General features: G+C 40.0%; 1 pseudogene; it reads right to left on the reverse strand.

Annotated features, from left to right (window-relative positions):
* Window positions 1-25,553, reverse strand: part of LOC126471164 (CLIP-associating protein 1-like) — a 245,149-nt pseudogene that overhangs the window by 48,751 nt on the left and 170,845 nt on the right.

Raw genomic sequence — 25,553 nt, forward strand, 5'->3', positions numbered from 1 at the left:
CACAAGATGCAATCTAACTCAGTTCATAAATACAACTTAAAAGAAAGCAGTTAGTATAAACAAAGTGTTTTGAATTGAACATGGATACAACAAAAATACAATTGTTCAAAACATCAATTCTAAGTCTAAATAAAATAAAATTTAAATCAACCTTTATTGTTGAAAAGAAAGACAAAGTTAAATATTAATATGTCTAAACTTACTTTTGTATGGGAGTCCATGAACATTTTGGTAAAAATTTCAGTTACTCATTGGAGTTTAACGCGTCTTAGTCTGTTTTCATTTTGGAAATATGCTTGCAATGAGACCAGCACATCCTTACGCTCATTCCAGTGTGTGCTGGCACAGTTGTTTATGATGTCCGATATGTTCTACAGGGAAAAGAAACAAAAAAGTGTACCAACTGTAACATGTTAAAACACATTATAATATTTTGTCTCCATGTCCCAGTGAGAAACACATTTAAGTTCATGTTTATTTTGAGACAATTAATTACACAAGTATACTCAAATGGGTCTTTTTTATTATTTCTGTCAAATTTTAAAATTGTGACACTTAAAGTTGTGGCATCATCAATGGATTTAAAAAAACTGTGTGCCATGGAAGATGGTTCTACAGACATGTTCTCAGAATGTTACTTGTAAAACAATACATATGGTAATAATGTAAAAATATTAATGATGATGACAGTTAACGGAGACAAATTCCTGGACACTATTTATTGAGCTGCATGAAAATTGATCTGCAGGGTGAAATTCTCAATATGTGTATAAATACATGTAAAATACATTAAATATATGTTAAACATATTTAATATGTGCATATGTGGGCAATGCTACAGGTAAAAGGCTCATCCTAAACCCCTGGAACAATTTCAACCAAATTTGGTACACACATTAATTACGATCTAGAAAGAGATACTGCGGGAGTAAAATCCACCAGCCTCCTATTGAGAAGAGGGTGATACCATGGAGGGATATGAGGAGTGGAGGAGATGGACAGAGATAAGGGAACGTAAATAATGGAAAGCAGAGGGGGGGGGGGGGGGGGATGGACAGAGAAAGGAAAGATGAGGAGAGGGACAGAAACAGAGGGAGGAAGATATAGGTATAGAGAGAGGGAGGAGGAAATGGAGAAAGAGAGGGGGAGGAAGAAGAAATGAACAGAAAGAGGGCAGACGAGGAGATGAACAGGGAAAGGATAGCGGAGGTAGTGGACAGATATTGAGTAGGAGATACGGGGGAGGGAGGGAGGGGGGGGGAACCAGACAGACAAACACAGGAAGAAGAGGAAATGGAATGAAATGGGAGAGAAGCAGACAGACGGGGGGAGGAGCAGACCGACAGTGGAGGGGGGGGGAGCAGACCGACAGTGGGGGGGAGGAGCAGACCGACAGAGGGGGGAGGGAGCAGACCGCCAGTGGGGGGGGGGGAGGAGCAGACCGACAGTGGGGGGAGGGGAGGAGCAGACCGACAGAGGGGGGAGGGGAGGGGCGCACAGTCAGAGGGGGGAGGGGAGGGGCGCACAGACAGAGGGGGGAGGGGAGGAGCGCACAGACAGAGGGGGGAGGGGCGGAGCGCACAGACAGAGGGGGGAGGGGAGGAGCGCACAGACAGAGGTGGGAGGGGAGGAGCGCACAGACAGAGGGGGGAGGGGAGGAGCGCACATACAGAGGGGGGAGGGGAGGAGCGCACAGACAGAGGGGGGAGGGGAGGAGCGCACAGACAGAGGGGGGAGGGGAGGAGCGCACAGACAGAGGGGGGAGGGGAGGAGCGCACAGACAGAGGGGGGAGGGGAGGAGCGCACAGACAGAGGGGGGAGGGGAGGAGCGCACAGACAGCGGGGGGAGGGGAGGAGCGCACAGACTGAGGGGGGAGGGGAGGAGCGCACAGACAGAGGGGGGAGGGGAGGAGCGCACAGACAGAGGGGGGAGGGGAGGAGCGCACAGACAGAGGGGGGAGGGGAGGAGCGCACAGACAGAGGGGGGAGGGGAGGAGCGCACAGACAGGGGGGGGGAGGAGCGCACAGACAGAGGGGGGGTGCGCACAGAGGGGGGGGGAGCGCACAGACAGAGGGGGGAGGAGCGCACAGACAGGGGGAGAGGAGCACACAGACAGGGGGAGAGGAGCACACAGACAGGGGGGGAGCACACAGAAAGAGGGGTGGAGCACACAGACAGAGGGGTGGAGCACACAGACAGAGGGGTGGAGCACACAGCCAGAGGGGGGGGGGAGGAGCACACAGACAGAGCGGGGGAGGAGCACACAGACAGAGGGGGGGAAGAGCACACAGACAGAGGTGGGAGGAGACGGACAGAAGAGGTGGGGAGGAGACGGACAGAAGAGGTGGGGAGGAGACGGACAGAAGAGGTGGGGAGGAGACGGACAGAAGAGGTGGGGAGGAGACGGACAGAAGAGGTGGGGAGGAGACGGACAGAAGAGGTGGGGAGGAGACGGACAGAAGAGGTGGGGAGGAGACGGACAGAAGAGGTGGGGAGGAGACGGACAGAAGAGGTGGGGAGGAGACGGACAGAAGAGGTGGGGAGGAGACGGACAGAAGAGGTGGGGAGGAGACGGACAGAAGAGGTGGGGAGGAGACGGACAGAAGAGGTGGGGAGGAGATGGACAGAACAGGTGGGGAGGAGACGGACAGAAGAGGTGGGGAGGAGACGGACAGAAGAGGTGGGGAGGAGACGGACAGAAGAGAGGGGTAGCAGATGGACAGAGATAGAAGGAAGGAGTAGATAGGCAGAGACGGGTGTAGGAGGAGATGGATAGAGAGATGGAGTATGCAGGCAATGCCAAGTATTCAGATAGTTGAATTACAAACACTGGTAAGGCAAGCTTAGAAACATTGAAGGCAGAGGTGGCTAAGACACGAATTACTGATGAAATATAGGCACTCATCAATGAAATAAGGAAATATATGGAATCAAAGGACATGATTGCTAAACAACAGTACTAGATGCTTAATACAAAATCAAAATGAGAAATAAACAAAATCAAGGTAAATGAGAAAGAACTTGTAGGGCAACAGGAAACACTTGTTCACAAGAAAAGAGTCACCACATATAAAAATTTCAAACATAATATTTGGGAAACCACTTATAAAGTACATTTGTGGGGACATGATTATGTGCAAAGAATGAGCAAATATATGGCAGGAGAATATAAAAAGTCTTTATTACGCAGAAGAGCAGTTACACAGTGAGAAGAAGAGACTGATGTGGGAGAAGAGAGATATTACAGGCATAAACACCCATCAAAGGGAATGTCAACTACTCACATGACAGCACAGCAAATGTTTGGGACAACAGTTCCACAAGTACTATTCAAAAGTGTGATGATCAACAAATTTAAATTAATTCAATTGTGTTCAATGTTATAAATCTGATCATTACAAATACCTTCAAAGCAGTAATGATTAATGGCAGTGACACTGCTGGTGGTGTAGTGGTAGTGTGTTATGATGGAAGATACAACCCTGTTAAGTGTCTCGTGACACTGAGTACCAAAAGGTGATACTATAAACAAAAAATAATAAAAAAAAGTAGTGTCAAAATGATGATAAAACTACAATGTTAACAAACTGTTTATGGTGGTAAAAACTGGATCTCCATCACACCTCGAAGCTCGCTTCGACCCAAATACTCCAAAAACAAAAACAAATTAGATTTCTGTAGAGAGCACAATTAAACCCTGCTGTCATCATAAAAAGAACAGAAAACAAGTAAAAAAATCAATCTAATTATTGTAACCCTTACTTGATACGCTTTTATGGAGCAACATGCTTGACACATTGGGGCATGGAAGTAGTGGGTGGGGGGATCGCACTCCAATGACAAAAACTGTTATAACAAATAATCTACTGAACAACTTCACTTGAAAACTTTTATAGCTGCTCAAAAAACTCACTTTTTGAAGTTATATGGGTTATATAATCAAAAAATAAGAAAAAAAACAACAAAAAATTGAAAACATTAAAGGTTCTTTAAAAGAAATCATGTAAATGGCCAAAAATTTAACTGAGTTTCCTGAAGTTAGAGATATACAGGGTGGTCCACTGATCATGACCGGGCCAAATATATCATGAAATAAGCGTCAAATGAAAAAACTACAAAGAACAAAACTGAATGGGGAAACCAGATGGCGCTATGGTTGGCCCGCTAGATGGCGCTGCCATTGGTCAAATGGATATCAAACTGCATTTTTTTAAATAGGAAACCCCATTTTTTATCACATATTCGTGTAGTACGTAAGGAAATATGAATGTTTTAGTTGGACCACTTTTTCGCTTTGTGATAGATGGTGCTGTAATAATCACAAACATATGGCTCACAATTTTAGACAAACAGTTGGTAACAGGTAGGTTTTTGAAATTAAAATACAGAACATAGGTACATTTGAACATTTTATTTCGGTTGTTCCAATGTGATACATGTACCTTTGTGAACTTATCATTTCTGAGAACGCATGCTGTTACAGCGTGATTACCTGTACATACCACATTAATGCAATAAATGCTCAAAATGATGTCTGTCAACCTCAATGCATTTGGCAATACGTGTAACGACATTCCTCTCAACAGCGAGTAGTACGCCTTCCGTACTGTTCGCACATGCATTGACAATGCGCTGATGCATGTTGTCAGGCACTGTCGGTGGATCACGATAGCAAATATCCTTCAACTTTCGCCACAGAAAGAAATCTGGGGACGTCAGATCTGGTAATTGTGCGGGCCATGGTATGGTGCTTCGACGACCAATCCACCTGTCATGAAATATGCTATTCAGTACCACTTCAACTGCACATGGGCTATCTATTCAGTACCACTTCAACTGCACATGGGCTATGTGCTGGACATACATCATGTTGGAAGTACATCGCCAATCTGTCATGCAGTGAAACATCTTGTAGAAACATCGGTAGAACATTACGTAGGAAATCAGCATACATTGCACTATTTAGATTGCCATCGATAAAATGGGGGCCAATTATCCTTCCTCCAATAATGCCGCACCATACACTAATCCGCCAAGATCGCTGATGTTCCACTTGTCGTACCCATCGTGGATTTTCCATTGCTCAGTAGTGCATATTATGCCGGTTTACATTACCGCTGTTGGTGAATGACGCTTCGTCGCTAAATAGAACGCGTGCAAAAAATCTGTCATCATCCCGTAATTTCTCTTGTGGCCAGTGGAAGAACTGTACACGACGTTCAAAGTCATCACCATGCAATGCCTGGTGTATAGAAATATAGTATGGGTGCAATCAATGTTGATGTAGCATTCTCAACACCGATGTTTTTGAGATTCCCGATTCTCGCGCAATTTGTCTGCTACTGATGTATGGATTAGCCGTGACAGCAGCTAAAACACCTATTTGAGCATCATCATTTGTTGCAGGTCGTGGTTGATGTTTCACATGTGGCTAAACACTTCCTGTTTCCTTAAATAACGTAACTATCCAGCGAACAGTCAGGACACTTCGATGATGTTGTCCAGGATACCGAGCAGCATACATAGCACACGCCCGTTGGGCATTTTGATCACAATAACCATACATCAACACAATATTGACGTTTTCCGCAATTGGTAAACAGTCCATTTTAACACGGGTAATGTATCATGAAGCAAATGCCGTCCGCATTGGCGGAATGTTACGTGGTACCACGTACTTATAGGTTTGTGACTATTACAGCGCTATCTATCACAAAGCGAAAAAAGTGGTTCAACTAAAACATTCATATTTCTTTACGTATTACACAAATATGTAATAAAAAATGGGGGCTCCTATTGAAAAAAACGCAGTTGATATCCGTTTTACCTATGGCAGCACCATCTAACGGGCCAACCATAGTGCCATCTGGTTTCCCCCTTCAAGCTAGACGAGTTTCATTCTTTGTAGTTTTTTTCGTTTGATGCTTATTTCGTGAGATGTTTGGCCCAGTCACTATCAACTACATAAAGAAGCATATTTATTCTGAAAAATGAAAGGTATGCCTATCGTGAAGAAGTGAAAAAGCTGTTACCATCAAAATAAGCAAAGTTTTTATTGTTTAAGAACAATATTCAAGTGATTTTGATTAGAAAATAGAAGAAACCTGTTCATTATAATGAAATGAAAGAATTTCAGTCAAATTTGCATAGCTTTAACATGCACACTCATCACAGATTAATGTAAGTCCCATAGTGCTTAGAGCTGTCACAGATTAATGATTTTTGTACACTTCAAGTAACCTATCACATATACGTCGAGTTTGCAAATTACACACCATCTCATTATTAGAACAGAACATCTATTGTAAAGAAAAGAAGGGGAGAAGACATGATAAAACAAAGTGCACATACTTGAAATAAAATGCATTTAAATTTCGCAGACTCGATCTAACTTGACACCCTTGGGTGTAGGCAACCCCAGTCAACTTAGGATAGTTGCCATAGACAAATGGCCACTTTCAGAGTGAAGCAACTGACTCTAGGGTGTAGTGGTACTATAAAAATCATAATAGATAGTGCTATAAGCCCAAGTTTCTACGTTTTACATAGTTAAAGTACAGTCTCCTGCAGATGGGTGGTTTACTTGCTTCTGCAATTCCTTCTAATTGGTCCCCAGAACCATTAAATTTTCAGCAAACAATTTTGTTGTTATTCTCTCACCTATCCCTATTGTCACTTGTGACATTACATATATTATCCATCATCACAATGAAAAGCAATGGAGATACTCCACTTCCTAGTTTTAGATCATTTTTCTGTGTTAGTCATCCTGTTCTCCCTTTTCCCACTCTCACTGAACTCTCATACAATAATTAAGTACAGAATATTTTGAATATATTTTGTAAATACTGGTACTACTAAAAGGTTACTCTTAATAATTCTTTAAAGCTGACAATTGAAACAGACATTTTCCTTCAAATGCTACGAAAGACGAGCAGAAAAATATAAAACTTACAAATATAAAACTTACATCACCAGACCTCCTGTAGCAATCAAGAGATCGCTCTGAACACACACTGGATGTCTCACTGTCATCTGAATGATCATCAAACGATCTGTATGCCTTGCGGCTGAGTGGTACTCGGCTGCCAACTTCATTTCCGTCAACTGAGTCGAATGTCTGTTTGGAAGTAAGAAAGTTGCTGATGTAAGAATAGCCGTATAAAGTATTTTAACACTTAAATGTACAACAATTAAAACAACAATTACAATGAATGTTCTGAGAAAGTAACGCAAATTACTGGTTCTCCAAAACCTTAACAGCAAACCATTAAGTCCTCTCCTTCACATATGTTTACTGGTCCTCTCAAAATCACAATATACCTTCCTAAGATATTAACCTAGATATTTTTATCCAAGCAAACACCATCACTTTTGAGAGGGTCAAAACCATGTCGGCTGAACATTTTGTTTACTTTTGTAAAGAGAAAGGAATTGCACAAGACTAGATAAGGGCTGTAAGATGACAACAACTCATTTTAGGAGTGTCACAAAATATTTAGGTTTGGTTGCCCTGATGACAGACACACACATTGTCTGACGTAGGTGTATCTCTTTCCTCATTATGTGGATTCTTTCCAAAACCTCATTAGGTTGTTGCAGTAAATAAATTTACAGTCACCACTTTATCTTCTTCAATATACTTAAATCCACTTCCAGTTTTTCTTTGTGATGAGATCACGTGTGGCAGATAAGTTTGCTTCGAATATCAAGAGCCTAACATTTTTTATGTACAAACTGAACATGGTGTTAATGCCTTAACCACACTAACTATAACTGTTTGTATCAGAATATGTAATTCATCGGTTGTAAACCACACTTTAAGCATTCTATAAACTTTGGTAGTAGCATCCTAACTTGAACAATCATAATTTCAGTTTACATCTATTTTAATTAAAGAACCTGTTTTGAGGAATTTCAGAAGATTGAGTGAGGTGTACAACATATTTCATAGTATATCAATAGCTGCAAGCTACAGTTGTGCATTCTACAGATTTTATCAGAAGCACTTGGAGTGTAGGTACTTACATAATTTGAATATGTTTATACTTTTTTTCTGCTACTATAAATATCAAATTGCATTCCATTCATTTTTCCTCTCAATAACAGTACATACTGCCTGTAGCAGTCATAAAGGTCTGCTTTTTTCAAACCTTGTTATATGGGTCGATTAGTGAGCATAATTATGACAAAACAGAAGTTTGAGACAGAAAGTTCCAACAGCTTGAAAGAATCAGAAAATTTGATTACAATTTCTTTATCATCATAAAACAAATCAAATACCAGCTGAAAACACTTCAGTTCTTAAACAGAACTTCTAATTTTTGAAGTGCAACAGATCCAAAAGTTAAAAGTGAAGCTGCACCCCTAATTTTAAGTAATTTATTTGCTAAACAGAAAAAAAATATTGCAAGAGAGACACTGCAGCCCCATAGTAAACGCTATTAACAGGCCCAGACTCAGCCAGTTAATATTTCTAAATATATGGAAATTGTTCTAACTGCTGTCAGTTGACTGGAAGCTGCTTTAAGGGGTTTTCTGGGTTGGCTTTTGACAGAGAGAGAAACATACAAGATTCACCAAAGTGCCTTATGCACTATCCTCTCCCAGGGATACTGACTCCTTTCCAGGAAATACTGAATCTATCATTACTTGTCAATTCCAAGGTTGTACTTTGGTCATTCTAGCGACCAGCAGATAGAAGTGAGAAGACACATCCTGTTCATGGAACTGCATTGACAATATGCAGCGCTGCCCTCAGAACTGATTGCTGCCATCTGATTCTTAGCTGAGTGCTAGGTTTGAACCAGAGATTTCAATGGTTATGCAACAAGTTAGGCTGAGACTTCCAACACTTGGGCCAGCAGATTGAGAACTGTAGAGTTTTCCTAAATTGATAAGGGGTGTGCTACACATCAGAGGCTGCTACACAAGTTGCTGATTGGATGCAGGGTGCACACAAGCTATTGTTAACTACTATTATTATAATAATTATTATTATTATTTCAATTTGATTACTGATCCAGTTTAAGATAATGATAGCTATAGGAGGCCTTGAAGTTTTAGTCTAAGACCTGAAGAAATGTCCCCCTCAGAAAAAGACAATTACAATCTTAGTGATCAGCTGTTAATGCACAGCAGTATGAGTTTCAGGGTAAATCAAAGTGTATATCGAAAGGATAGGTTAGTGGTAAATTGAGGTGGTGTATTCATCACAGTAGGCAAGAAATTTCACTGAGATAAAAACTGATGCTGCATTCAAGATGGCGTGGGCAAGAGTCAGATTCAAGGGTGAGTGTAAGCTTAGGAGTTGCTCTGTTGCCCACCAGAACCATCCCCTCACCTCAGTATTACATACATTTCCCAGTCATACTGTAATCATAGCAGGAGACTTTAATCATCCAGCAATCAGTTGGGAAAATTACAATTTTGTAAGGAGTTGACATGACAGAAAAACTTTGAAACAATACTAATTGCTTTCTCCGAAAATTATTTGGAACAAGTACTACAGAAGCCCGCTCAATGAGGGAAGTATATTACATCTCATGGCAACAAATAGTACAACAGCATGTGATGGAGGAGATCCTTCATGGTATACAATTTATGTAAACCTAAAGAAACATATGCTACTTGGCACATAGATAGTCGTTTTTCCCTCGCTCTATTTGCGAGTGGAATGGAAAGTACATCATACAGTATCATGCAGATTATGATCGTAGATGTAGATCTATATTTGTTGAACAGCAGATGTAAAACAGAATGTTAGGCTACAGACAGACGGATGCTGAATAACGCACATTTCCTTGTTAACGGGGCTACGAGGGAAAACTTCCATGACTATCGCTACAGAATCTTGAAAAATCCAATGCAATTCTGGTCATATGTAAAGGTTGTAAGCAGCACCATAGTTAGTGTCCAGGAACTCATGGATGATACAGGAATTGAAATAGAGGGTAGTAAACCAAAAGCATAAATGTGGAACTCTTGTTTCCAAATGTTTCTTAACTATTGAATGAAGTTCCAGGACCCAATAGACCCCTTATAAAATTATATGAAGAATTCTGTGGCTGAGTCAGTCTCTCTTTTAAGCATAATGTATCACAAATCTGCAGGAAGGGGGATGATGACTGTCCCCAGTGGCTGGAAGAAAACACACGTCATGCACATCGACAAGATGAGCGGCAGAAGTGATGCACAAAACTATTGTTCAGTTTCATTGACATCCATCTGCTGTAGGACAGTCTGAACTTAAACATAATGAGGTACTTCAAAGAGAATGACCTCGTCTGCCAACCAGCGTACATTCTGAAAACATTGGTCATGTAAAACTAACTAACATATTTTGCACATGACATACTTAAAGCGAAGGACCAAAGTAGTTTGGTACACACAGTATTTATTGACTTTGACTGTATTGAGAATTTCTTTGAAGTATTGATTAGGATGTCAATGAGGCAGTCTTTCTGTTCTCGCAGCAGGACAGACGAGTACATCCTTCATTTATGAATTATTTTAATGAGCTTAAAACAGGAGTGATTTATTTTCAGTTATCTGGGTGGTTACTAGATTAATTTTTAAATTTGAACCATGGACCTTGCCGTTGGTGGAGAGGCTTGCGTGCCTCAGCGATACAGATAGCCGTACCGTAGGTGCAACCACAACGGAGGGGTATCTGTTGAGAGGCCAGACAAACGTGTGGTTCCTGAAGAGGGGCAGCAGCCTTTTCAGTAGTTGCAAGGGCAACAGTCTGGATGATTGACTGAGCTGGCCTTGTAAGAATAACCAAAACGGCATTGCCGTGCCGGTACTGCGAACGGCTGAAAGCAAGGGGAAACTACAGCCGTAATTTTTCCCGAGGGCATGCAGCTTTACTGTATGATTACATGATGATGGCGTCCTCTTGGGTAAAATATTCCGGAGGTAAAATAGTCCCCCATTCGGATCTCCGGGCGGGGACTATTCAAGAGGATGTCGTTATCAGGAGAAAGAAAACTGGCGTTCTACGGATCGGAGCGTGGAATGTCAGATCCCTTAATCGGGCAGGTAGGTTAGAAAATTTAAAAAGGGAAATGGATAGGTTGAAGTTAGATATAGTGGGAATTAGTGAAGTTCGGTGGCAGGAGGAACAAGACTTCTGGTCAGGTGACTACAGGGTTATAAACACAAAATCAAATAGGGGTAATGCAGGAGTAGATTTAATAATGAATAGGAAAATAGGAATGCGCGTAAGCTACTACAAACAGCATAGTGAACGCATTATTGTGGCCAAGATAGATACGAAGCCCACACCTACTACAGTAGTACAAGTTTATATGCCAACTAGCTCTGCAGATGACGAAGAAATTGAAGAAATGTATGATGAAATAAAAGAAATTATTCAGATTGTGAAGGGAGACGAAAATTTAATAGTCATGGGTGACTGGAATTCGAGTGTAGGAAAAGGGAGAGAAGGAAACATAGTAGGTGAATATGGATTGGGGGACAGAAATGAAAGAGGAAGCCGCCTGGTAGAATTTTGCACAGAGCATAACATAATCATAACTAACACTTGGTTTAAGAATCATGAAAGAAGGTTGTATACATGGAAGAACCCTGGAGATACTAAAAGGTATCAGATAGATTATATAATGGTAAGACAGAGATTTAGGAACCAGGTTTTAAATTGTAAGACATTTCCAGGGGCAGATGTGGACTCTGACCACAGTCTATTGGTTATGACCTGTAGACTAAAACTGAAGAAACTGCAAAAAGGTGGGAATTTAAGGAGATGGGACCTGGATAAACTAAAAGAACCAGAGGTTGTACAGAGATTCAGGGAGAGCATAAGGGAGCAATTGACAGGAATGGGGGAAATAAATACAGTAGAAGAAGAATGGGTAGCTTTGAGGGATGAAGTAGTGAAGGCAGCAGAGGATCGAGTAGGTAAAAAGAAGAGGGCTAGTAGAAATCCTTGGGTAACAGAAGAAATATTGAATTTAATTGATGAAAGGAGAAAATATAAAAATGCAGTAAGTGAAACAGGCAAAAAGGAATACAAACGTCTCAAAAATGAGATCGACAGGAAGTGCAAAATGGCTAAGCAGGGATGGCTAGAGGACAAATGTAAGGATGTAGAGGTCTATCTCACTAGGGGTAAGATAGATACCGCCTACAGGAAAATTAAAGAGACCTTTGGAGATAAGAGAACGACTTGTATGAATATCAAGAGCTCAGATGGAAACCCAGTTCTAAGCAAAGAAGGGAAAGCAGAAAGGTGGAAGGAATATATAGAGGGTCTATACAAGGGCGATGTACTTGAGGACAATATTATGGAAATGGAAGAGGATGTAGATGAAGATGAAATGGGAGATATGATACTGCGTGAAGAGTTTGACAGAGCACTGAAAGACCTGAGTCGAAACAAAGCCCCCGGAGTAGACAATATTCCATTGGAACTACTGACGGCCGTGGGAGAGCCAGTCCTGACAAAACTCTACCATCTGGTGAGGAAGATGTATGAGACAGGCGAAATACCCTCAGACTTCAAGAAGAATATAATAATTCCAATCCCAAAGAAAGCAGGTGTTGACAGATGTGAAAATTACCGAACTATCAGCTTAATAAGTCACAGCTGCAAAATACTAACACGAATTCTTTACAGACGAATGGAAAAACTAGTAGAAGCCAACCTCGGGGAAGATCAGTTTGGATTCCGTAGAAACATTGGAACACGTGAGGCAATACTGACCTTACGACTTATCTTGGAAGAAAGATTAAGGAAAGGCAAACCTACGTTTCTAGCATTTGTAGACTTAGAGAAAGCTTTTGACAATGTTGACTGGAATACTCTCTTTCAAATTCTAAAGGTGGCAGGGGTAAAATACAGGGAGCGAAAGGCTATTTACAATTTGTACAGAAACCAGATGGCAGTTATAAGAGTCGAGGGACATGAAAGGGAAGCAGTGGTTGGGAAGGGAGTAAGACAGGGTTGTAGCCTCTCCCCAATGTTGTTCAATCTGTATATTGAGCAAGCAGTAAAGCAAACAAAAGAAAAATTCGGAGTAGGTATTAAAATTCATGGAGAAGAAATAAAAACTTTGAGGTTCGCCGATGTCATTGTAATTCTGTCAGAGACAGCAAAGGACTTGGAAGAGCAGTTGAATGGAATGGACAGTGTCTTGAAAGGAAGATATATGATAAACATCAACAAAAGCAAAACAAGGATAATGGAATGTAGTCTAATTAAGTCGGGTGATACTGAGGGAATTAGATTAGGAAATGAGGCACTTAAAGTAGTAAAGGAGTTTTGCTATTTGGGGAGCAAAATGACTGATGATGGTCGAAGTAGAGAGGATATAAAATGTAGGCTGGCAATGGCAAGGAAAGCGTTTCTGAAGAAGAGAAATTTGTTAACATCCAGTATTGATTTAAGTGTCAGGAAGTCATTTCTGAAAGTATTTGTATGGAGTGTAGCCATGTATGGAAGTGAAACATGGACGATAAATAGTTTGGACAAGAAGAGAATAGAAGCTTTCGAAATGTGGTGCTACAGAAGAATGCTGAAGATTAGATGGGTAGATCACATAACTAATGAGGAAGTATTGAATAGTATTGGGGAGAAGAGAAGTTTGTGGCGCAACTTGACCAGAAGAAGGGATCGGTTGGTAGGACATGTTCTGAGGCATCAAGGGATCACCAATTTAGTATTGGAGGGCAGCGTGGAGGGTAAAAATCGTAGAGGGAGACCAAGAGATGAATACACTAAGCAGATTCAGAAGGATGTAGGTTGCAGTAGGTACTGGGAGATGAAAAAGCTTGCACAGGATAGAGTAGCATGGAGAGCTGCATCAAACCAGTCTCAGGACTGAAGACCACAACAACAACAACAACATTGCATATTTGGGTACTTACTATACACAGTATAGCATTTTAATACCTGGGTAGTGTAGTGTGAATAGGGACTATGTAATGTAGTCCAGTGTGGATATGAACTGGGACTGCTGTATTCGTATGCAAGTTGAATTGGTGAACCTTCACTCAAAGCTCAATGCGGTGCTGTCTTCAGTCACTCAGCTTGAGGCTGCTGCCGATGGGCGTCACTGCGGAGGGCTGAAAGTGGGGATCTATAGTATGTCCAGCACATTCCATGTGTCCCTCGACTGGTCCACTACTGTTGATGTCCCTGTTATTGCCCACACTGAGGTTGACCCCTCACCAGTGGCTGAATGGGAGGTCATCCCAAGGTGTGACAGGCAATGAAAGACTTTCTGAGATGGGAGGGGAGACTGATCAAAATACCTCTCTGCTTTGTCTGGCAAACAGGATCATGGTACTATCTACAGCTGATACACATCCTGAGCCACACGTAGTTGCTTGCCCTGTTCTAGAGGAAGCCTCTCAACCTGCAAGGTTGCAGAGGGTAGGATCAACAGCCGTTGGAAGCTCTAATGTTAGGCACGTAATGGCACCCATTAGGGACATGGCTACCATGGATGGGAAGAAATCCAGTGGGCACTCTGTGTGCATACCTGGCGGAGTCACCCAAGAGGTGGCATGGGTCCTTCTGAATGCCACAAAAAGTAAAGGATGTAGGTGGTGGCTCATGTACGTACCAACAATAAATGTTGCTTTGGATCAGAAGAGATTCTCTCTGGTTTCAGGTGGCTAGAAGAAATGGTACAGACTGCCGGTCTTACTTGCAAGATGATGGCAGAGATCACCATTTGTAGCATCATCTACAGGGTTGACTGTTGACCTTCAATTATAGACCTTTGATACAGAGCTGAGTGAAGGGTCTGAATCAGAGGCTCCGACAGTTCTGTAACCATGTAGACTGGAGGAGCCTCGAGTTGCGCCACAGGATGGTGGGCAGGTCAGAGGTCCACTGAACACAGAAAGTGTTGAGTGGGGAGGAAGGGGGGTGCACGCGTGTGGATTGGACTGGGTGATTTTTTAGGTTAGAGGGCCTCAGGGAAAGACAAAATAAGTTTCAATTTTGAAGAGTGATGGCCAGGCACAGAACAAGGGTTGACATAGGAACCGTAGGTATTATATTAGTAAATTGTCGTAGTTGTGTTGGGAAAGAACAAAAGAACCAGGGGCTAGAAAGCACTGAAGCACAATTCGTTCTAGGTAAACAACAGAAAAATTGAGCCAAAATTATTACAAAAGACCTGACGTTGTTCAGAGAGGATACATTTAAATACAGTTGGTGGTTACTGTTAGAAGTAGTCTAACGAAGTTTGGACAAGAAGAGAATAGAAGCTTTCGAAATGTGGTGCTACAGAAGAATGCTGAAGATTATATGGTTAGATCACATAACTAATGAGGAGGTATTGAATAGAATTGGGGAGAAGAGGAGTTTGTGGCACAACTTGACCAGAAGAAGGGATCGGTTGGTAGGACATGTTTTGAGGCATCAAGGGATCACCATTTAGTAATGGAGGGCAGCGTGGAGGGTAAAAATCATAGAGAGAGACCAAGAGATGAATTCACTAAGCAGATTCAGAAGGATGTAGGCTGCAGTAGGTACTGGGAGATGAAGAAGCTTGCACAGGATAAAGTAGCATGGAGAGCTGCATCAAACCAGTCTCCGGACTGAAGACCACAACAACAACAACAACAACAACAACGAAGTAGATAGTTCCTGTGAGTTAGTATATGTAGAGGTTATACTCAACAACTAGAATAAATTAATAATTGGTTCCTTTACTGACCTCCAAAGTCAGATGATACAGCTGCTGAACAGTTCAAAGCAGTCTTCTTTCGAACAGGTACCCCACTCATACAATTATACTTGTTGGTGACTTCTGTCTAGCCTCAATATGTTAGCAAAATAACATATTTGAAGTCAGTGGCAGATACAAAACATTGGCCGAAACTGTACTAAATTGTTTGTTCGAAAATTATTTTAAACAATTAGGTCAGGAGCCCACTAAAAGTGTGAATGGAGGTGAAAACACACTTGACATCTTAGCAACAAATAACCCTGATCAAATTGGGAGCATTGTGATGAATTCAGGGTACAGTGAATGCAAGGTCGTTGTAGCGAGACTGAATACCGCAACACCCAAACCTAACAAGAATAAACACAAAATATACCTATTTAAAAAGCGGAAATAATTCGCCCGACGCTTTCTTAAGGGACAGCCTCCATTCCCGATGAACTAACTATAAAAGTGTCGACCACATGTAGCTTATATTCGAAGGAATGGTATCAAAGCAACAGAGAGATTTATACCAAACAAATTAATAGCAGATGGAAATAAACTCCAATAATACAAAAAACAGGTCAGAACACTGTCGCACAAGCAACAAAAAAGCATCCCAAATTTAAAAGAATGCAAAATCTCCAAGGTTGGTGATGTTTTACAGAAGCTTGAAATTTAGGGTGAGCTTCAATGCAAGGTGATTTTAATAGTTTTCACAACAAAACTCTGTTTTGACATGTGGTAGAAAATCCAGAGAGACTCTGGTCATACTGGAGGTACACCAGCGGCAAGACACTATCAACACCTTCAATGCACGATAGTGAAGGTCATGTTGTCAATGACAGTGCCAGTAAGATGGAGTTAAAATACAGTTTTCTGAAATTCCTTTACCAAAGAAGATAACATAAGTTTTCCAGAATTCGAATCAAGAGCTCCTGCCAACATGAGTAACTTAGATGTCGATATCATCAGTGTAGCAAAAAAAGCTAAATCACTTAATAAAGTCCTCCACTCCAGATTGTATACCAATTAGAGTATGCTGATATAATAGCTCCATGCTTAACAATCATATACAACCACTCACTTGCCAAAATATCCTAACCTACAGACTGGAAAGTTGCAAAGGTCACACCAATACTGGAGTAAGAGTATGAGTAATCCAGTGAATTACAGACCCATACCACTAATGTTGATTTGCAGCAGGATTTTGGAACACATACTACGTTTGAACCTTACGATTCTTAAACCAAGTGTTAAGAACGTTTAAATTATGCTGTGTCCAAAATTTTACCAGGTGCCTTACTCTTTCATTCCTTTTCCCAGTACATATTCATCTTTTTTTTCTTCTTTCTTTCTTTCTATTTTTCCTTCTCTTCTCTTTACTACTGTCAAATTCCAGTCCCCCTTCAAAATTAGGTTTTCCTTTCCCCTTAACTACCTGAACAACATTATATTTCTTATTTCCCATTTCAACTGCACAGCTCTCACCACATCTCTCTGGCCTCCATTCTCCTGGACCCTGTCAAATCATTTAGTTTAGTCTCATCAACATGACATTCTCACTACATCGCTCTGCCCTCTATTCTTCTGGACCCTGTCAAATTATTTATAGAATTTTAGTCTCATCAACATTACATTCTCAGAGTGTTTTCCAGTCACATTTATTTTAGAGGTACACACACACACACACACACACACACACACACACACACACACACAAATTCTCTCTTTTCTGCAGTTTAGTAATGTTCTCTAACTTCTCAGGTTCACCACTATGTTCACTGCTATATACATTTTTCTGTACTACTGCATGTCTCAATCTTTCACTTTTGACCTTCCTTCACCCTGAAGATATGCAAAACGACATATAACTGTCATAGTGTGTGATGAGTTAAGATATATGAGGGTTCTACTGTAACGCTCTTAGAATGCATGAAAGACAATTAACGCTTCTACTATTTGGTGAGTTGTTACCTCTACATTTTCATTAGTTATTCTAGAAATTTGGTAAAACAATAATACTAAGTTACCTTATCTGCAAAATGTCAATTTCAAAAATAATGTTTTTGTAAATTTTTGACTTACAAGAATACGAACAGTAAGAGTGAAACTGAAGAGAATGAATTGCTTTTATTTCTGTGTATTCCATGCCAGTTTTCATAATGCTGAAAACTTTATGTTCAGTTTCCTCGTAGTTACGTGTGTTGCCAAAAAAAATATATGTAGCCTTAAGGCTTATAAAAAATATTCAGTTCCTTTTTTAAGTGAGTGCAAAATTATGCTTTGATTTTTACTCAGCATGTTTCAAAAAGGGAATTTTTATACCAACAAGTAAACATAGTATTTAGATCACAAGTAGTCATCTGAGTGTTCTGGCCCTTCTCCATTTCTATAAATGTAATCTAAAGAAAGAATTGCATGTCTATGAACTACTGTCAGACTTAGCACATATATTTATGTTACACAGGTGTACACACAAAAAAGAAAAAAAATAGTGACACAATACACTCAAAATAACAATGGGACACTTACCAAGGCATCAGCTAGTGCAGACTCAGCTTCCCGACTCTGTTGTAATATTTTTTGGGCCATCACTGGTCGGGACTGTCCTTGGCGATCACTCACATTGCCAATATGTCCAGACCTCCCTCTGTAGAAAATACAAATTCCTAGTTCAGAACAAATTCTATTACGAGTATAGTTTAAATATATACTGAAAAATGCAACATCACAGAGTGTTAAGTCACATTCGTATAAAATACTCTTAAATCACATCACATATTTCAAGAATATTACAGTTAAATTTATTTTTCCCATTCAGTCATTCCCTTTTTTAAAGCTCTGTACTTCTTATTCCTGAAAACAATACTAAGTCTGGTTTGTTGTTACTGAAATTCAACTGTACTTTTCATATCACCAAGTACTGTTCATAAAAAATGTAATAGGGAGACAATTTCTAATGAATCATAATGGATAGCAAAGCGCTGTAATATTCATACCAACCTTTGGGTTATCATTAGTTTTACTTAAAAAAAAAAAAAAAAAAAAAAAAACGAGTTATGGTGGACATAGGATATATTACACAAATTAAATAATAATGTCTGTAATAAAGAAAGAAAATTAAACATACATTCACATGCTCAAATAATGTCTTAACTGGTACATCAATATGCTTTAAACATGGACCTGAAAAATTCACATTTGTGATAAATGCTAATATCTGTGCAAATTCCAGCTCAAAATGCAAACTACCTAATAAATGCTACTTTGTAAAATGTACCTAAGTGAACAGGATGGGAGTAACTGAAAACTGATAAAAATTGTAACATGTTGACCAGTACGGCCTATCAGTTTGCAGTTGCTACTGTTCAGCCATAAGACAACACAATTAAACGTATGAAATACATCAACAAATAAGTTGATTTCAAACTCAATTACACTCAACATTTCAGCCAACATTAATTCACCCTTTTGCCTTTGGTTTTGTAGAGATAGTGGCCTTAAACATAATGTTACTGGCCTTAAACATAATGTTATTTTTAGCGAGGCCTTAAACATAATGTTATTGTTAGCGACTAGCAAGCGATCACTGCATGTCAACATCATTCGATTTCTATCGATTCACCTATTTCAGTCAGCTACCCAACCAGAAGTCTTCCTGGAATGCATGCATATATTTCAGTTCTGCTTCTACTATCTTGTTGGTTCTATCTGCATTCTGTAGTGTTACCAAATATGGATGTACATCTACATACCTACTCCATACGGTGAGTAGCTACTAGTCATTTCCTTAGCTGTTCCATTATTAAATGTGGTGAGGGAAAAACGACTATCTATAAGCCTCTGAAAGAGCCCTAATTTCTCTTACTTGATCTTTATGGTCCTTATACGAAATGTACGTCAGCGGCAGTTGAATCAATCTGCAGTCAGGTCCAAATGCTGATTCTCTACATTTTGTTGATAGTATTCTGTGAAAAGAACATAGTCTTCCCACCAGGGACACGCTGTGATATTCACATGCTAATCGAACCTACCAGTAACAAATCTAACATCCTGGTCTGAATTGCTTTGATGCCTTCCTTTAATCTGACCTACTGGGTATCCCAAAGATTCGAGTAGTAGCCAAGTATGGGTCATACTTCTGTTCTATATGCAGTCTTCTTTACAGATGAACCACACTTTTCTAAAATTCTTCTACTAAATCATAATCGACCATTGCCTTCTACTGCAGTCCTTATGTCCGCATTCCATCTCGTATCACTTTGCAACATTACAGATAAATATTTAATTGAAGTGACCACATTAGCAGCACAGTGCTAATGCTGTATCTGAACAATACTGGAGTATTTCTCTTACTCATCTACATTAACTTACATTTTCCTACATTTGGAACTAGCTGCCATTCATCACACCAACTATAAATTTTCTCAAAATCATCTTATATCCTCCTACAATTACTCAACAATGACATCTTCCCATACTCCACAGTGTCATCAGCAAACAGCAGACTGATGCTCACCTTGTCTGCCAAATCATTTATGCATATAGAAAATAAGAGCGGTCCTATCACATTTCCCTGTGGCACTACTGTCCCACCCCCAAACTAACCAACCAGTATGCCCAGCCTACGAAGTCTGACATCTGTAATAAAGGGTGGCCGCCAAACCCTATGACGCCTGGACGTGTTTTCACCTTGGTTTCGCCACATGTTTAAGAAACTTACCACAGCATTCCTTGAACATTCAACAAGTCGTGCAGTTTTCAAAATGCTTGTACCAAGCCTCCAGGCCATCACAATCTGCCCTGGATATAACTTGGATAGATCACGTGCATTCCCATTCTACACATAGACAGTACGATCACTGACAATATTTGTACCGTGCAAGTGTCTGACTATCAGTCATTCTGCGCCAGGTGATGCTGCTATCGCCTGGATGAGTTTATATCGACAGTAGGTCGGCGGTCATAATGTTCTGGCTGATCAGTGTACATAGGTAAGATGATGCATACTGCTGAACATGCTTGATGAGAACACTAATAGAACACCACACTGCAGCAGCATAACAAGTCAGCAGTTGCAGAACATTGCCTATCGGAATCGTATGGAATGTATTATGATCATACTACACAGACTTCTAACTTAGGGAACTGTGTCATTAAAGGATTATTGAGATTGGGTATGGGAACTGCTGACCAGTCTTTAGTAAGAGCTGAGAATCCACTGATTAAGAAGAGGAAGGAGATATCTCACAATTAACTGATTTTGGTGGAAAGTGGAGCAACAGCAGAGATTCCACCAGGATGCATCCCTGGTCACGAACTGTGGCTAGAGCAATGTGTCAACACGATGTGGAAGAGCACCGCACCAGTCCCTAAGCGTTCAGTTCACCATCAGCACACCCAACGATGGCAATGTGGCTGATTGTCGAAATACTGTGCCCATTGCACATTCACATCTGGCTGTTCACCCGTGAACTATTTCACCATGAATTATGCTTGAAGAATCAGTTACCCATTGTTGAAAGCTTACATTGTGCTTAATGACAGAAACAATACAAAGACAGTTTCAGGAAAAGTAATGTTCAAGTTTTTGTAAAAGCCAATATTTCATTAGATATGCTGCAAAATCACGAAATACCAATTCTCGAAAGAAGATGAACCATGCATGAGGACTTTATGTGAGAAATATTTACCAGTTAAGTTATTTATATTTCAGATTTAAGACTTTTGTCAATTTTGAAAATAAAAGGCAAAGCAGACCTCAGATTTAGTACACTAATTTAGAGAATATGCGTTTTTTGTGCGCACACACAAAAGACTATCAGCTTATCTGCACTCATTTAGTGGTGAATATAAGTGCTGTCTCAAGTCTGCTGTTCACTGTTGCTACTAAACCTTAAATGTCACATCGGAATTACCAAAGTCACACACGGACACATAGAATATTCATTTTTTGTTATAAGGGTACCATTCCCCCCCCCCCCCCCCCCCCCCCCCCCCCCCGCACCAGAAATGTATTAAATAGCAGTAAATGATTTTCTGTGTATTGCTATGCCACATAATTAAAAATTTAGAAACCAACTGCATACAATCATAGTATATTGCATAAACAGGTAGTGTTTTCTACGTTGCTTTTCAGATTTTTTATCCAGTACTTGTCACACACTGCAGCGCTATTCACCAGATTTATTTCATTTGTCATATGCACAATGTGTTTCGGTAAACAAGTCCCATTGTAAAGTGGGTTATATTACATTTTAGGTATGAAACTTGATGCATTGTATGTGAGTTGCTATGTTGCAGCGGTGACTTAAACTGTAACATAAACACATGACAACTGTTATGTATTTGTCTTTTATATGCAAGCAAGTGGTAAAGTGATTGCAGTTACAAAATTCTGAATGTTCTCTTATGAAGAAAATCATCTGCTACTCATCACTTACAAGTTCACTTCAAAGTTTCGTCAATATAATTACTTTCACACTTGGCACCAGGTAATATACAGGGTGTACATAAAGTCCGGGAACGCTTTCAGTTATTTACTGCATAAGAACCAAACATTGTACAGATGTCATACACGTCATTTTGAAGAGAAACTTTTATTTTTCTTTTCCTTCACGTATACCGCCACAGCGTAGTTTGGTAATTTGCTGATAGTCAGTGCTAGTCACGAACATGGTGAGTTCAGGTGCAGAGCGAGCTTTCTGTGTACGCCTCCCTGATCACCAGATCTCACTTCGTGCGGCTTTTTTTTCTGTGGGTCACATTAAAGATCTGGTGTATGTACCGCCTCTACCACATGATGTAGCACAGCTCCGGGAGAGAATATGGGAAGTGACTGCCATGGTCGACAATGTCATGCTGAGATGGATATGGCAAGAATTCAATTACCAAATTGACGTCTGCCGGGTCACTCATGGTTCGCATATCGAATGTTTCTAAAAAAAACTTTCAGAGTTTCAGTTCAAAATGCAATATGTATGGCATCTGTACAATGTTTAGTACTTGTGCAATAAATAATTGAAAGTGTTCCCAGACTTTATGGACACCCTGTACAATGGTAAAATGTGTGTGTGTGTGTGTGTGTGTGTGTGTGTGTGTGTGTGTGTGTGTGTGTGTGTGTGTGTGTGTGTGTGTGTGTGTGTGTGTGTGTGTGACAGGGGGGGGGGGGGACCATCCTACTATGGCTAAGAGCAAAGTGGACAACCCAGTGGCATGACATGCAGCTGAACAAAACATGTTTGATTTCAATGGCTGCTTCAAAACCGGGACCAAGTGGATTGTCTCCTCCACCACAAGCTTTTCTATCCCTCCCCCTTCCCTGCCCCACTCCAAATTATTGCTTTCATTCACTGTGACACGTGCATTCTGTCTGCAGCAGCTGGAGATAGAGGTTATGTGTGCATGAGGTGTGTCTGCTTGTTTGAATGTGTGTGTGTGTATTTATGTTTTCTTTTCTTAAGAAGGCTTTGAGCCGAAGCTGAATGTGTAAAAGTCTTTTTGTTGTGCCTATCAGTACATCATCTGTATGGCCAGCAGCAATCTATCATTTTCATAATACTGTCGATATTCCAACCTGGACTCTCCATTAAGGAAATTTAATTCATCTATGAAAGAAATGGTTTATAAAACACTTGCAAGGACAATTCCTGAGCATTGCTCATCAACCTAGGGTCCTTACCAGGTTGGATTAGAAGAAGAGAGAGTGAAGAGCCAATGAAGTGTGCCACGTTACATCACAAGATCACTTAGGAATCAGAGGATCATTACAGAGATGCTCAACAAGCTCCAGTGGCAGACAGTACAAGAGAGGCAATAACAAGAGAGGTTTACAAATGAAATTAAGGGTCGTACATTTCAAGAAGGGTACGGCAACATATCACTTCCTCTAACAGACGTCTCCTGAAATATTAGTGTTGAGAAAACTGCAGAAGCAGAGCTCATACTGAGATTTATTATCAGTTGTTCTTCACATCATGACTCACAAATGGAACAAGGACGGGAGAAAAATGATAGTGGAACCAGAAATACCCTCTGCCACATATAATAAGGCAGCTTGTGGAGTAGAGATGCCGAGGGAGATCTATTGGTGTGTATGGCAACATGTTCGTCATTCACAAATTACTAAATAGTACAATGCCTTGAATATTAAAAAATCAGCATATTAGCCTTCAATACTACTCATGTTACTAATGATACATACTTATTATACTAACTGATAACATTTTAATACTTGTTTACAGTTCTTCACAACATTTGACAACCATAACCCTACTGGAGTCACCGTTTAACATTCCAAATTCTGAAGGATTAAACACACATTAGAATTATTCTGTATCCAAATGTATCAATTGAGAAATCAAACATTGAATGTTAATCATTTGCCCTGTCAAAAATCAAGAACTCCTCACATTCAAAACAAAACCACCATCATGATTCACAGAATTTGCATGAAAACATAAGTCTACTTACAGAAATTCTTATGTTACAAAAATTACCTCTATTTACCTCTAACACATCATCCTGACCTTTTAAACTAACGTAGGTGGGAGACTTGATTAACTCCACAAGACTGCACGTCCACTTCTTACAAACAAGTATAGGATAATTTGTTGCACAAGGTGCCATGGCCAGTAAACCAGGTTTACGAAAGAACAGAGCAGTGTTGAGGAAATGGTGGAGCAATGCTTCAGTGATGTCAAAGTGTCTAGCCTTGCAATTCTTGGCATGTGCTGCACCACACACAGCTTTATGTGAGATAAGAAACAAACTAAGCTACACTTAACTTGTTGATTCAGAAGTTTGTTAGTCAAATGGCAACAACAGTGTGTATTATGCTGGGTAGTAAACTAGTTCGATATATAGCTAGAAAGAGCAGACCAATCCAACAGGTCAGAAATGTAGATTATGAGAAATTTTGTTTTCTAAGAATAGATTCAGTTAAGCAAATTGGAAAATAATGTTATACAGTCATGGACAAAAGGGGGCAATGATTTAGCAAAGACATTTACGCAATCAGTAACAGATGTCACACATATGGAGAACAGAAATGAAAAGAAAATTTCAATTAGAACTACTAACAAGAAACCAAGAATTTTAAGCAAATAATGAAAGAAGCATGATAAAACATACCGAATTAAACAAGAGGTAAAATATTTATATTCAAGAGTATGTGAGGTCACACAATGTATCATTTGTGTTGAACAATTGCAAACAATATAGGAATTTAGAAAACAAAGTAGGAATTATTATTTGGTAGACACATTTCATAAGTTAAAGATGACAGATCATAAGTAAGTAACAGCGAAGATGAAAAGTATTCAAAGACTTTTAAAATTTTTGTATAGAGAGAGATCACACATGGTCTTCAGAGCCTGATCACACAGTGCACGTTTTTAATTTTTATTATGTTTTTAGATTAATCAGAAACAAACAGTTGATAATGAAAATGTACATAAAGACATTTAAACTATGATGAAAGCAAAGGTGTCTGGTGATTACGGTGCTTTAAAAGAAATTATTAAAGCTGGATAAAAACTAATATAAAACAAAAATTGCAGAGTGTTTGCAAAAGAAGACAATTCCTCCTAGCTGGAACAATGCTGCAACTGTTCCGCATTCACAAGCAAGACAAAAGAAAAAGATAACTGTAGACCTATCAGCCCATTTCTTTAATGTACAAGGTATTCATCAAAATTATCACCAATCACATAGGATAGAGGAAAAAATGATAGATTTTAACCAAGCGAAGGAGCAAAATGGCTGGATATGGCGATGTAGATCATTTGTGAGTCGTAAACAAAATTACAGCGCAGGCAATAATTTTGAACTGCACAAATTTGTTTTAGATTCATGTATTATTA

Source organism: Schistocerca serialis, chromosome 3, assembly GCF_023864345.2.
Source record: "Schistocerca serialis cubense isolate TAMUIC-IGC-003099 chromosome 3, iqSchSeri2.2, whole genome shotgun sequence".
NCBI lineage: Eukaryota > Metazoa > Arthropoda > Insecta > Orthoptera > Acrididae > Schistocerca > Schistocerca serialis.